General features: G+C 34.2%; 1 protein-coding gene across 2 annotated transcripts in view; it reads right to left on the reverse strand.

Annotated features, from left to right (window-relative positions):
- The window catches only part of cntnap2a (contactin associated protein 2a), a 352,125-nt gene that overhangs the window by 115,100 nt on the left and 221,324 nt on the right, over nt 1–15,701 (reverse strand). The window lies entirely within an intron of this gene.

Genomic DNA, 15,701 nt, shown 5'->3' on the forward strand with positions numbered 1-15,701 from the left:
CTTGTGTGAAAATATAGACATTGTAGTTAATGTATGTGTTTTCAGTAACACTATCCAATATTTTCTGTTACAGACAGTTCTGGATTTTGATGCCGCCGAACTGCGATCATTAACGCGGATGAGGCAGGCTTCAATCCGGCCAAAACCAGGCATCGGGGCCATAATGTAGTTGGATAAAGGGCTGTTGTAAAATCTCACCTTGTGTGCTGCAATTAGTGGCCAAGGAGTCCTGCATAACCATGCCACTCTAGGTCCCTACAATACAGGACAGATCATTGCATTTCTAGATGCACTACATGCAGTTGTGCAGAACAGACCACAGCAGCCCAGGTTTGTTGTCATCTGGGATAATGTTAGTTTCCACCGGGCTGCTCTGGTCTGAGATTGGTTCAACAACCATAACCATTTCACACTTTTATACCTGCCCCCTTACAGTCCCTTTCTAAATGCAATCGAGGAATTCTTTTCAGTGTGGCGGTGGAAAGTGTATGATCGGTAACCACACGCCTGCAAGCAATAGAAGAGGCATGCAGAGACATTGAGGTGGAATCAATTCGGCACACAAGGCGATATTTTCCATGATGCCTAGCCTGCGAGGACGTTGCCTGTGATGTTGACGAGGTCTTGTGGCCAGATTCGAACAGAAGGCGGGATCCATAAGCCACCCCCCCAAACCCCCCACACACACACACACACACACACACACACACACACGCACACACACACACACACACACACACACACACACACACACACACACACACACACACACACACAAAACAAGTATGTTTTTTTCCCCCAATACCAATTTATCCAGTCATTTTTTTACTTTTTTACTTTTGTTTTGTTTCTAAATTTGATGATTTGTGATTCTGTTTCTCTTTATTTCTGTAAGAATGTTTTTTTTTTTTTTTTTGAAAGAGTAATTCAAATGATGCTTGTGTGTATGGCTTTGTTGCAAGAATTTCGTTTTTAGAAAGGAGTGTTAAGTTTTGATTGCAGTGTTTCATTTTGGCATAGCTGTGAGTTGTTACAGTTTTTGCCTATTGCTTGAACACTATAGACACATGCTTAGACCAAAGTAAAAAAACTTGAAGCTTTTGTTAATATACCTTAAACACAGTGTAACCAGACCTTAAAAAAAAGCGCTGCTTAGCACTTCAGTTTCAATTATGCAACACACTTGCTCCTGCATACTACTCATTATTTCATACATAAGACACTTCATTCATAAATGAAATCTCATGGGTACCATTGGGAAAACACTTCTATTCAAAATACAAAATACATTGGGTGATTGAAAACACTTAAACACACACCTGAAAACTCTTACTTACAAAACTGATCACCAATCAGCCAACCACAAACAGGCCTCAGATGAGCCATTTTGAGAACTTTGCAAGCATGGCAGCAGGAAGAGCAAGAGGCAGAGGCAGAGGCAGAGGAAGAGGAAGAGGAAGACAAAGAGAGAGAGGAATAGGACATGGTCGAAGAGGCTATGCACGGAACAATATTTCAGATGATATTAGAGCAACGTTGGTGGATCATGTGATAAATCATGGCCTGACAATGAGAGAAACTCCACACACATCCAACCCACATCAAAACCACATCAAACACAAATAAACACAAACACAAAAAATACTTAAAAGAGGTATGTCTTCAACTCTCCACTCCAGACTGTATCTACAGTATTTACAGTACTGTATCATCTCACATTACTGTATCACATGTACTGTATTGCAAGTTGGCTAGTGCTCCTTTTCTAACAAAAATGGTAGTTTTGTGGAACATACAGTAAAGTATAGTACATAACACTGTACCATTGAGATGTTACAGTACTGTGTACAGTATACAATACTGTAAAAAAGAACCAAACCAATAACAATTTGTGGTTGCATTTTTCTACAGAATGACTAGAAGACCTTCTGGGGGTGGTCGGCAACACCTGTTCACCCAACTGCAGGAAATTGCCATTGTGGAAATGATCAGAGCAAACAATGTGATTGGTCTCCACCAGCAACAGGAACAAATACTTGCAGATAGGCAAGTATTCATCAACATCAATCAAGTAGGCATTACCATGATCAGATGTGTCTTGGTAAAGCACAGAATCACATTGAAGCAATTGTACAAGGTCACATTTGAGGGGAACTGTATCAGGGTCAAAGGACTTTGACAAGAATATGTACAGATAAGTGTTGCAGTCCTTTACATTTACAATACAGTATCTATGTAATCCAGTACAGTAATAAGTGAATATGTACATAGCATTGTATCAGTATCACATACAGTAGATACATGCAGAGAGGGACACAGGTACCTGTGTGTTGGGGTGGGGGTGGGGGTGTGTGTGGGGGGGTTTTGCTAGTCCAGCAAAACTAGACGACAGGGTCGTAAGATAATTGGCCAAATAGCAATTGTGCACATCCCGGGGCAGCGTTGGGGAAACTTTACAATGTGTGCCGCCATAAGCCTTCGAGGGCTACTACACCATCATGCCAAACTTGGTCCCTACAATACGCAACGTATTCTCACATTTCTCGATGCACTTCATGATGCAGTTGTACAGGACAGATCAGAGCAGCCCAGGTTTGTTGTTGTCTGGGATAATGTTATTTTCCACCGGGCTGCTCTGGTCTGGGACTGGTTCACCAACCATGATCAATTAAAATGAAATCACAGTCACAAAAAAAGGAATGCTTTTAACTCTCTGGGGTCTAAGGGGGTTTCATATATATATATATATATATATATAATATATTATATATATATATATATTATATCTCTGGGGTCTAAGGACTCTCTGGGGTCTAAGAAAAGGAATGCTTTTAACTCTCTGGGGTCTAAGGGGGTTTTGGGGGCCTGGAGAAGTTTTAACGTGCCCTGACTTTTGTGCTTTTTCAGTTGCTTATAAACATATAAATGGCTAAAGTTTGAAAACACTGTATTCTGTACAAACTGGGCTACAATAATATGTAAATAGCAAGTATGTACATGATTGTGTTTTTGAGAAAACGTTTATGCGAGGTTAGTGAAAATCTAGAATTTTGAAGTCACTTAAATAAGGTCACATACATAAGGTCACACATACAGAACATTTGTTCACAAGACCTTGTAGTCTAGAATTTTTGCTTCAAAATGTGAAAATCATCTTGTTTACTTGGTCACAGAAAAAAATTGATTGATTTAAATCCTGAGAGACACTTTTTGTTTAGAAAGGGCATATGCGAGTAGGCGTGATTGACCATGAATATTAGTGTGATTCACACCTGAGAAGACAAAGGCCCGCATAATGAGCTGCATAATGAGCCTTTCAGTCAGGTGTGTGACTGAGAGGGAAGAGTTACAAAAAAGAATCTGAGTACAAACTAAATGTATATATTTTTTATGTTTGTAGTTTATTTAGAATATATTTAATTATCCCACAAAATAACCTGAGATTCACTTGTGAGTGCAGTTAAACAGTAATTCCAAGGCTTTTCCTGGCCTGAAAATCACAATTTGAAGATTTTTCATGACTGTAGGAAACATTTTGAAAACATTATGGATGCATGATGAGATGACTTCACACATAAAGCTGACTGCTAGCCAAGCTCATGGCTGTGATTTCATTCAAACTTCAGTGCAAGCAGGACTGCTAAGAGAGTTATCTTTTCCTACCAAACCATACATTAGTCTTCTCTCAGTACTGATTATGGTGGTGGCTTATGGATCTGTCTGGAGGAGCAGAGAGTCAGGCTAGTCATTTGTTACCTGTAGAGATTATGGGTGGTCAGATTCGTTCACACTTTCGTAGCACGTCCTGAATGTTCACAGGACATTAAAGTGGCATTTCATCTGTAACGAATGCATCAGGCACACAGGGCTGCTGTTATCACATCTTCATTATCATCGCCTACTGTTTCCCACAGATTAGCATCAACTGTAATGCTATGAGAGCACATTCTGTTTATACTGTATCTGCCCCTTTCCTACTTTCTAAATAATATTTTGTCTTAGGACAGGAGTATTCAACTTTCAGAGACCCAGAAACCTCACCACTCAGACTTTCAATGAACCCAGGGACACCAAATGTAGAAAAATAAAATAATAAAATAAAATAAATATGTAATAATTAAGTAAGTTGATTAATTACAAATTGATTAATCATTAATACTGATGTAAACTTATTTAAATAACAAAATTACATCTTTAAAGCTGCAGTCGGTAACGTTTGGGGCTTGCGTCTGGCGGAAGAACATTGTAGCCAGAGCTACTTCTCTCCAATATAAACAAAATCCACCGCTTCTGGTCCAATCAGCGCAGGGCTGTGCCACAGTGTTGTTTTGTGTTGAAAATTTAAAAAATATATATAATGAGTGAGTACATCACGAATCCATTTTCCAAACTGTGTTTTTGTCTTATCCTGAATCACTACGGTACCCCTATAATAAGTGTTTATATTCGGACTATTTTAGTCTGGTTGGGGTCGGCAACGCTGCAGAGTAGCACAGTACCTGCGTGACTCGCCATAGATGTAAACAGAGAGAAGTAGATCCGGCTACAATGTTCTTCCGCCAGACGCGAGCCCCAAAAGTTACCGACTGCAGCTTTAATGGTTTCTATGCAAGAACTATGAAACATTTTGACGTTATGTGTTCTAACATTTCTAACAGTTCAAGTTTAACCAAAAATTTCATAATGTAATAGATTAATCAATTGATACTATAATAATACAAATATTTATTATATTATTAATGAATAATATTTATATATTTTTTATATTTAAATATTTAAAAATATAATATATATTAAAATAATGTAATAATAATAATAATAATAACAACAATAAATTATTTAGTTTATAGTAGAATAAATAATTTAATAATTTAAATAAAAAGATTATGTTTCTAATGGTTATAACTATGATACATCTTGAGATTTTATGTGTTCTACCTTTTCTGACAGTTCCAAGTTTAACCAAAAATCTAATAATTTCATATTAGTTATTAATTTCATTATTTTATAATTCAAATTCATATTTATATTTGAATACTTATAATACATATTTCATAATTTAATTATTAATAATTAACATTTACTTTCAAAATAATGTAAATAAAATGAGTACATCTCTGATGGTTACTATGCAAGAACTATTAACATTTTGATATGTTATTAATTGAGTTCTAACATTTCTAAACGTTTAACCAAAAATTTCTATACATTTTTTTCTAATATCTAATAGATTAATTAATTGATATTATAAGATAATATAAATATTTATTATGTTAAAAATAAATCATATTTATACATTCATTTTTTTATTTCAGTATTTAAAAAAGTATTATAGATTAAACTAATGTAACAGTAATAAATAATTTATTTAATAATAATTGTATTATTATTACTGTACATCTCTAATGGTTATGTACAGATTATGATACATTTTGATGTTATGTGTTCTATCATTTCTAACAGTTCTGGTTTTAACTAAAATGTAATAATTTATATTATAACAATAATTTATATTATAACAAAATACAAATATTTATTATATTTATTACATTCATATTTCCAATATTTATTATTATATAGATGAGAATAATTTTAATATACATTTAATAATTTATTTAACAATAATCAACATTTATTTTAATAATAATGTAAAAAAAAATTATTACATCGCTAAAGGCTACTATGCAAGAACTATGCATTTTGAGATGATACGACATGAAACATTTCTTACAGTTTTAAGAGCTCAACTACACACATATGCAAATAGAAAACAAAACTAAAAATAACAACTTTGCAACATATAATCTGTCATCACATTTTCCAAGCGCTGGAATTATAGAAAATCATCTCAAGTCAACAGACTCTAAAAACATGGTTCTGCACATGTAAGAGTTTTTCTTAAGGGGAAGCTGTTAGATTTCTTTTTACAGGACAGCCAAAAGTAGATCTATTACCTTATCAAATAGGCTGAATTGTGTAGGGTTAGGGTTATCATTTATCATTTCTCCCTCTCTGTACTGTCTGGCACTCGTCACAGACAGACAGCATTACTGTCAGATAGATTAATCATGGATATACAAGACAGTCTGTCTGTTAACCCTGAAAAGAGAGCTAACTCCACTCTGACATTGCCTTCAGTGAGACTGAGAGATGTGCAATGCATAAATAAATGAATGATTTTTCAAAGCTGCAAATGCATTTCACTGAGTCAAAGGCTAAGTGTTTACCAGATGTGCTGAAGTAACAGCTCATATTCACACATTTGCCTGTGAGCTTCCTTAACTGTTCAGAGTTACATTTAACTTCATTACCAGCAAATTACCAATCATTCAGTCATGTCAGAAAAACTTTTGATGAGCTTGAAGGTCACAAACTAAAAAGAGACCAGGCAGTTCATTAGGAAACATTACATGTTCACCGCCTCCCAGTTGTTAAATCTCCCATTGTAATGTTTTAATCTTTTCATCCATTTAAATCCCCTCATTATAACTTTCATCATTCATCTTATCAAATCTGATACTGCACAACAATGTAATAAGACCTTTAAGGCATCGCAGAAGAATCCATTGCATAAGGGAACAGTCAAAATCTGAATGCTTTCTAAAAAAAAAAAGACAAAATCTTCTTTGCAAAGGACTAGACTGCTCTGTCTAAAATAATGTAAATGCATTACCTTGTGTTAAATATTTCATGGACTCGCAGTTGTTATGCCTAAAACCAGATGTGGTTTTCTCAGATCGCATATTTGTTCAGCAGTTTGTCAGGAGCAGGATGTGATATCAGCAGGGTGTGAAGAGTGTCTGCACACGCACAAATATGCAACCATGCGACCTGTATTTTCTGAGACTGTGAAAATCACTGAGAAAAAATCTGTTTTTATCTCCTCACTGTACAGAATGGAAATTTCCTACTTTTAAGTGGAGAATGCCAAGTCTTTCCAAGGCACCTCTGAGTCCTGTAAAGAAACCACAGCGCTTTCAGCACATCGCTGCCAGGATGTAAATGCAACTACATGGGAAAGGAGGGCTATGAGCTAAGCAATGACTCCATGTACTTTAGACATGTTCTAAGACTTTCTCAAGGCTCTTCCTGTCGTTCATGATTATTGGATTATTGGATTGCACATACAGTATAGCTATATCTTGCTGATGAAATTTCATGATATTTCTGCACTCTAAAAAATGCTGTGAATTTTTTCTACTCAACCGCTTGGGTCACATATTGGGTTGTTTCTTCCAGTGTTGGGTAGTTTTTGTGTAACCCAGCTGTTGGGTTAGTGGCTGGGTCAATCTCACTGACTGCAGAAACTATACACTATTATTTTATTATGATAAAATATGTTTTCTAATCTCAGTACTGTTATGGAAGTTATGGAGTCAGTCAATGCATCTTTCAGTTACGAGTGAAATGTAAGGCAGCGGTCTGAGGTTGGCTATTATTTAATTATGAATTATTAAATAAAACAACCTAGCATTATTATTATTATTATTATTATTATTTTTATTAACAGAAATTAATACCTTTATTCTGCAAAGAAAAAATTTACACAAATAAAAAAGATTAAAAATTCAAATAAACACATCATAACCAAACTTTATATTCAAAGAATCATGGGGAAAAAATTGCTATGCTTTACCCAAAAATATTAAGCAGCATAACTGTTCTCAACATTGGTAATAATAATAAAAATAAATGTTCCTTCAGCACCAAATCAGCATATTAGAATGATTTCTAAAGGATCACGTGACACTGAAAACTGGAGTAATGACTGCTGAAAAATCAGCTTTGCCTTCTCAGGAATGAATTACATTTTGAAATGTAATAAAATATAAAAGTTATTCTAAATTGTAATAATATTTTACAATGTTACTGTTTTACATTATTTTTGATCAAATAAATGTAGCCTTGGTGAGAAGAAGAAACATTTAAAAATCTTATAGACCCCAAACTTTTGAATTATAGTGTATGCACATACTACAAATAAAAGTAATTTTACAGATGCTATGCAATCAATCAATCAATCAATCAATCAATCAAAATATATTTAAAATAAGTATATATTATTGTTATAATTATTACAATTATTACAAGTATTTATGGTATTACTTTAAAATGAGGTTAAATTCATTCAAATTAACATTAGGTATCATTAATAAACTTTAAGGTTAATGTTAATTTATGGATATACGTTTGCTCATTTTAAATTCATGTTTGTTCACAACCCATTAACTAATCCTAATTTATATAAATGAACAAACTTAGACTAAATGCATTTAACTAATGTTAAGAAAGTGATTCATTGCAAAGTGTTACTCTATTTATGTCAATATGAAAACAAATGAGTACAAAGCAATGATACACCAGTGACAGAAATAGGAAAGGTAGAGGACAGGCCATTTTCATGGAATGCACTCCTAATTTAAACCATAAGCGATCCATGAACCCCTCGTGCCAGCAGGCAAAAACAGGGCTGACCATGTTGATAATGAAACAGCTTGTGTTGTCCTGAACCATCTGGAGCACATGAGGCAAACTGTGGCGTTGCTGCCCAGCGCAATTAACTGCACCTTCCTCTTGGACACTGTTTTCCTGCTATTGCTGCCATGGGAGACAGACTGCATCCTGGGTAAAGTCCATCCCATTGTCACGACTAAATTTTAATTTCTGCTCACAGACATAACGCTGCAGACGGCTGTCACATAACCACAGGCAGTGCACTAGACTCAGGATCTTTCCTCGCTGTAAGTGTGGCATTGATAAATGGATGTCTCGTCCCGAATGCATACTTTCCGACGACTCCATGCAAATTGTACGTTTTGAAAAAGAAAAAAAAAAAAAACTGATAACTCGACTAATTTTCCATTAACATCAATCTGAAAAACTAGGCATGAAGATTTGAGGTATTCCACTCATGCACCGAAGCGGGCTGAGAAATGACATATGACGGTGTCAATAAAACATATGACAACATTATTGAATTTAATGATGCATTAATATATGCAAATGGTAATAGGCCATATTTCACGGTGTGAATGATTGGGTGCACAAGACATATACTTGGTTTGTTGCCTGATCATTAACTCTTGAGTAGGACACACAGATCTCCATTCAAAGATCCAAAAAAGCCCCAGGCTTCTAATAAGCTCGTATCAGCCAGGAATTCAATCAATTTCTATTATATCTGGTATATACAGCATGCATGCTAATAAGCCATCAAACATCCTGTCCTCAATTATAACATCAAAGCAGCTCCTATTAAGTTAACTGAAGTAAATGGGATGTTTCTTGCGTGGTTTGACACAGAATATGCCCATGGACCCTGTCAAATGTTTAGATGGTAAATATTCAATCTATTTCCACTGAACAATAAATTCCACAAAGTTTTAGACATGAACTTTAAGACAATATAACCTACTGAACAGACCATGTCAGTGTTATTTTATTATTATTTATATACCAATAGGGTATATATATTTAAAATATTTTTTTAATATTTATATTCATATCTTAATCTCCAATACTTCAGTACTTAAAAAATTTAAAAAATTTTTTTATATGATTTTGTATTTTTTTTTATTCGTTAATTTATGTATATACTTTCATTTAGCTTTCATTTATTGTTTAGTATTTTAATAATTCAGTTAAAACGTTTTGCAGTTGGCAACATTTATAATGTTATAGTTTACGTTTTTCCATTATATAAACCATTATATAAATTGTATTTATTTATATAATTAGTCAAAATGTTAAACTATTTGTGGTTTTAAATTTGACAACATTTTACATCTTTTGTTACACACACACACACACACACACACACACACACACACACACACACACACACACACACACACACACACACACACACACACACACACACACACACACACACACACACACAAATGATTTTAATATCAATAAATGTTTTCATTTATTGATATTATATATTAATTTATTTAATATCAATAAATATTTTCATTTAACCAAACCTTATATTTGTGCTTTACATTAATTACATTAGTTATGGGTCTAAAATTCCTCCAATTTAACACTGGAGAGTCATTTTTGACACAAAAAGTGCCTTTGCCCCATCCCAGAGGATCCACCCCCTAATTAAACTTCCTCTCCTGTCACCAGGTCCCTCCCATGTGGGACAAGGACACTTTAGAAATGCTAAATGTATTTACATGGCACTGACGCAAAGGCGCAGCCCCTAGCACATGTACTGTTGACTTGTCTCTAAATAGGATCGCTCCACAACAAAATAAACATCGCTCAGATCTAGTTAACATTTGCTAAAGGTTGCACAAGAACAATGCGATCTGGAGAGAAATATCTGAGTCTGTTTTTGGGAATGAAATCTAATCACGCTCTTTCTGTCATGGTAAATGCTAATATAAGATGCTAATATCAGATTGTTGGTGTCATATGCAAATTAGGATTTACAGAACTTCTGTTCTTCAGAATTGTAAGAGGAAATCATGTGTGAAATAGTGATATTGGCCCATGTAAACAGTGGCCCCAAAATGTGTTTGGACACTTTAAAATATCTGAATATCACTGCAATTTGAAAACAAATAGTTTTTGGGGCAGCTGTATATGACCTTTGTGCTTTCAGGCTGATAGTGAAAAACAAAATGATTCCATTGACACTTTAATGGACTATAAAGAACGAATCCAGAAAGAAATACTACAAAATAACTTGGTTTTCTTGTGAGTGCACTTATATACAGTATTGTCTTTGACATTCAAAAACATTATTACATAGCAAATTTGCAGCATTTCACCTCTCACTGTGATTAAATCTATAATTACATCCATATCCGAAACATTACTGACCAACAGAAACATTTTGGACCACTGTGACACACTAGATTCATTTTCAGCTAAAAAGCTTCGCCTGTTTTTACACTGACAGAGCGCCCGCTTACTTTGCATCTCATTATGCATTTGAGCCATTTTTCTGCATATCTTTCTCAATATGAATAGTTTGGCGGTCAAAGGGCAAGCGGTTGGGTTCATGTAGAGTAAACCAAATGACGTCAATTTCAGTTTAAGACTGTCATGGCAATAAACAGTCTGAGCACCTCTAATAATTTCCAGAGCACAAAAGAGAGTATGCATTTTAATTTGGTATTAAATTGTGTGGCGTGGACATGCTCTGGTTACTCTCTGTTTATGCAACATAATTTATCTTCATATCCACCGTACAAAGACCAGGACAAACATAAAAACAGCATTTTAAGGCTAAAGCTTTTTCTTAACAGACCAGCAAGCAAACCTTTAAGGTCAACACAGAAAGTAAATATGATGAATTAACTAATATCAGAAGGTGTTTATTCTGATAGCAGCAACAAAGGCAATTACTATTAATGAATGATGTCGTTCTGCTTTTAAGTTCTTTGCAAACAATAATATATTTTGAGAGGCAGGACTAACACTTTTCTTAGAGGTTGTTAGAAGCATTTTTAATTAGAAATTTCAAGCAAGCACTACTGTCAGCATCAACAGGAAGATTAGAAAATCCATCATCATTTACTCATCCCACAAAAACCTTCAAAAACCTCCAAACAAGATTAATATAATAATACATGTTACATGTATATGAGTCTTTTAATCAAGTACTGCCTCAACTAGATCACTGAGCTGAATTTTTATTTGTGAACAAATCAGTCTAATTCATAAATTATTTATTCAGTTCCACTTGTGAACCAGATCAATGTTGAAAAACACACAAAAAACCGGATTGAATCATTTATCCATTTGCAGTGGTTCTTTAAGAGATAGTTCACCCAAAAATGAAAATTCTGTAATTGATTATTCACCCTCATGACCCTCATCACCCTTTGTTCATCTTTAGAACACAGATTAAGATATTTCTGATGAAATCCAAGAGCTTTCTGACCCTCCATAAACAGCAATGCAACTGACGTTCAAGGCCCAAAAAGGTAGTAAGAAGTTAGAACATCATTAAAATAGTCCATGTGACATCAGTGGTTCAACCATAATGTTCTGAAGTAACAAGAATACTTTTTGTGTGCAAAGAAAACAAAAAGAATGACTTTTTTCAACAATTTCTTCTGTTCGCTAATACAGCTCATCATATGTATTCAGAACACCTAAATCATAGCGCACAAGTAATATTAACGTTTTTGGACAGATAACAGATTATGAACTGTTGTTGTGTGGAAAAGAGCAACGTGAAGATTCTTTAAAAAAAATCTTATTTTGTGTTCAGCGTAAAATAATAGCAGCATACAGGCTTGGATCAACATGAGGGTGAGTAAATGCTGACATTGGCAAACTATTCCTTAAATTGCTCTTTGCATAAAAAAGTATGACATTTTGATGCATTGACATTGTTTTTTTTAGTTTTTTTTTTCTAGACACAGAAAACAGTTTGATTGAGCTGTAAATCTACATGACCGTGTTTGCTTGAACTGAAAAAAAAAAAAAAGCTAAATTTACTTTACACTTGGGGTTTCTGGAAGATTTGTAGATGGGAAGATTGCAGGAGTGATTTGAATTTGAGAAAAGACAGAAAAAGAGAGCAGGACTCCTTAGGCAATAACACTAGTCAACCTATCTTTCTCTCTGCATGTCTCCCCCTCTGTTCCATAGAGTGTCTTGTTAATCATTCTCAGGGCTGCCCTTTGCGGTTTCCTACATAACATACTGCTATAAAATCTTTATGTCTTGAGAGGATCTACAACTCTCTTACCGACAGGACCAGAATACAGAAAGAACATCATAGCAGATCAAGGGATGTTCAGAGCAGTTATGTTCACCTATGCCCTATAAGTATTGTAAATGAATAAATAAGCAATTTGTGTATTTTACAGCAATATTATACATTTTGCACACTTTATGCAGGAAATTAATACTTTTTAAATTACTTTTCTTTTTTTTTCGTCTTTTAGAAAGGATGCATTAAATTGATAAAAAGTGACAGAAATTTATAAACAATTTATATTTCAAATAAATGCTGCTCTCTTTTGAACTTTCTATCAGAATATTAGAATAATTTCTGAAGGATCATGTGATACTAAATTCAGTTTTGCCATCACAATAAAATTATATTTTAATATACATTAAAATTAAAAATAGTTGTTTAAATTGAAATAATATTTTATATTATTACTGTTTTCTGCATATATATCGTAAAAAAAGTTCATACAAAACATACATTTTTATTTTATATATATATATATATATATATATATATATTTGAAAAGGCAAAATGACAACATTTCTGCTTATATATATATTGTAAAAAAAGTTCATACAAAACATACATTTTTATTTTATTCAGTTTGACTTCAGTTTATATTGAATTAAATTTGAAAAGGCAAAATGACAACATTTCTGCTTGTGATTTCATACTTTTGAACCCCACTGTATATGTAGCTTATGAAACAAGCTAACAGGGTAGTTAAAAGGTTAGACAATTAAAAAGTAACAAATTTTTTTAGCAATGAATAGCCAAATGCCAAATTTAGCAAAGTGTCCTGACTATCAGAAAAAAAAAAATAGAAAATTTTCAGTTGTGCAAATCTAAAGTATTTTCAAATAAAGGACATTCTCACAATGTTTATTTCATTATTGTCACAGCACAGACACGGTGCTGAAAGTGAGATGTTTTCTGAAGACTAGGCTGAATAAATAATTCCTGTTTTTGAAGTTGAGCACTCAGCTCATGTCTTTCAGATTTGCTCACTGATCAAGAATAGGAACTCTTTTAATTGTGTGGACATCACAGACACAAAGCATCCTGATTGTTCAAGGCTCACTGTCTGCTCTTATTTATATGCTCTGCTCATACAATCAGCCACAGCCTCCAGTTGACAATGTCTGTTTATCATGACTGGACAAAAAATAGAAGGAGACAAAACAAAAACACTTTTCTCAATTCATCATCGTCACATCCAATTTCCTTTGCGTGACAGTCGAGGCCTAATTACAGTGGAAGGTGGTTAATTTAGCTGTAAGGAGAACAATTTAAATACAAATGGACCCCTGGTCCCTCTATAGGGGACGAGGAATAAACAAAACTTCACTGTTGATCGTGCCGTAATGGGAAGGGATGACATACGGACATGTACGGCAGACATCTCTCAACTCCATTCCCAATGTTAAGCTAATGGAGGTCAAGAGGCTCGAGGACGCTGGGGATGGCACAGACAATGGAATCTAACAACCTGACGGCTCATCCATGAGTGGGTTGAAGGCATCAAGAAATTAAGACAATTATAGTTTAACTTCCCAATTACCAAACTTAATGCACCCTGGATGCAATTCTGATTTAACGCTTCATTTGGTTGCAGAATGCCAGCCCTTCATAATTTGATGAAACCTGACAGTCAATTTAGAAAGCATATTTTGGGAAATAGTCTTCTCTTCCACTGTCTCTTCATATGTGTCTGAGCACAAACTGTCTAAAGAGACAATTCCCAATCTCTGACAAGCAGGGTCAACATGCACCTATTGTTTTTCAGGGGGCACAAATGGCAATCCTGGTTCACATTGTGCCTTAGGCAAAATATAGCTAAAGAAAAAAAAACTCTTTATTGGACTACAGATTTATTTAAATGTGAATATCTAACAATTTAACACATTTTTATTAACAAATTAAAAATACATATTAATACTTAATAATTACACAACCCTGCATCTTAAAAAACATTCTGCTGACTTCCAAAAAATGGCTAATATTTTACACTAATAAATGACTTTCCATCCCAATAAAAAAATAAAAATAATAATAATATGAATGATGATTCTTTAATGCACTAATCAGAACAACAAATGCACAAAAGCAGAGAAATTTAGTTGTAGTTGAAGTTTAGTTGAAAAAAAAAAAGCTGTTCAAAATTCACTGGCAATAATTTTAACCTTGAAATCAGGATTAGGCATGAAAGAATCATTCAGAATTGAACAAGTAGTTTTAACTTGACTCAGAGAAAGAGAAAGTGCTTTTTAAAAATCCCATTCAAAATCTAAGATTGGCCATGGCGCTTCTGGTGACATGGACACTACACAACTCATCAGCTGAGCATATGCTCTTTCAATATGCTGACTGTCTGACTGCTTTCCCTGCCATTACCAGAACTGATCCCCCAAAATCTGATCTTGTCTGTCTATTATAAAATGAACAAAGTTATCTGGAAACAGATAAATCATGCAAAACTAGAAAACTGCATTAATATAAGAAGGCACACAAACACTCAGAGAGCAGTAGCGGCTTTTGGCATGGGCGAACCTGGGGCGGCATTTTTCAAGATACATGAATGTCAAGATACATTCCAAATAATGCACATTTCATTCATAAAATTATAAATAAAGGTATATAGTCCCTGCACATTTTTGTTTTTCTGAATTGTGTGAAATAAAAATAGGTAATGCAAAACGATTATGTGGTCACCAATGTGAATTGGTTTAGTCTTGACTTCTGGTCGTGAGTGACAGTGTTGGGGGAATGCGAAATCTGTCGATTGTCCAGTGCCAAATAAACACAGAGATGGACAGGAAAACGTCAAAGCCGTCAGGTGCCCAATTTAGAAAAGAAAAAAAAAAAAGAAAAGAAAAGAAGAAGAGGAGAACCGAGCAAAAGATAAAGGTGTGCAACTATGTTCTCTCTGTATGAATATTAAGGTATCCTTGTCATGAATAAAGGGCTAATGTTAATTGGTGGGTATAACTCT

This window comes from Cyprinus carpio, chromosome B24 (assembly GCF_018340385.1).
Source record: "Cyprinus carpio isolate SPL01 chromosome B24, ASM1834038v1, whole genome shotgun sequence".
Taxonomy (NCBI): Eukaryota; Metazoa; Chordata; class Actinopteri; order Cypriniformes; family Cyprinidae; genus Cyprinus; species Cyprinus carpio.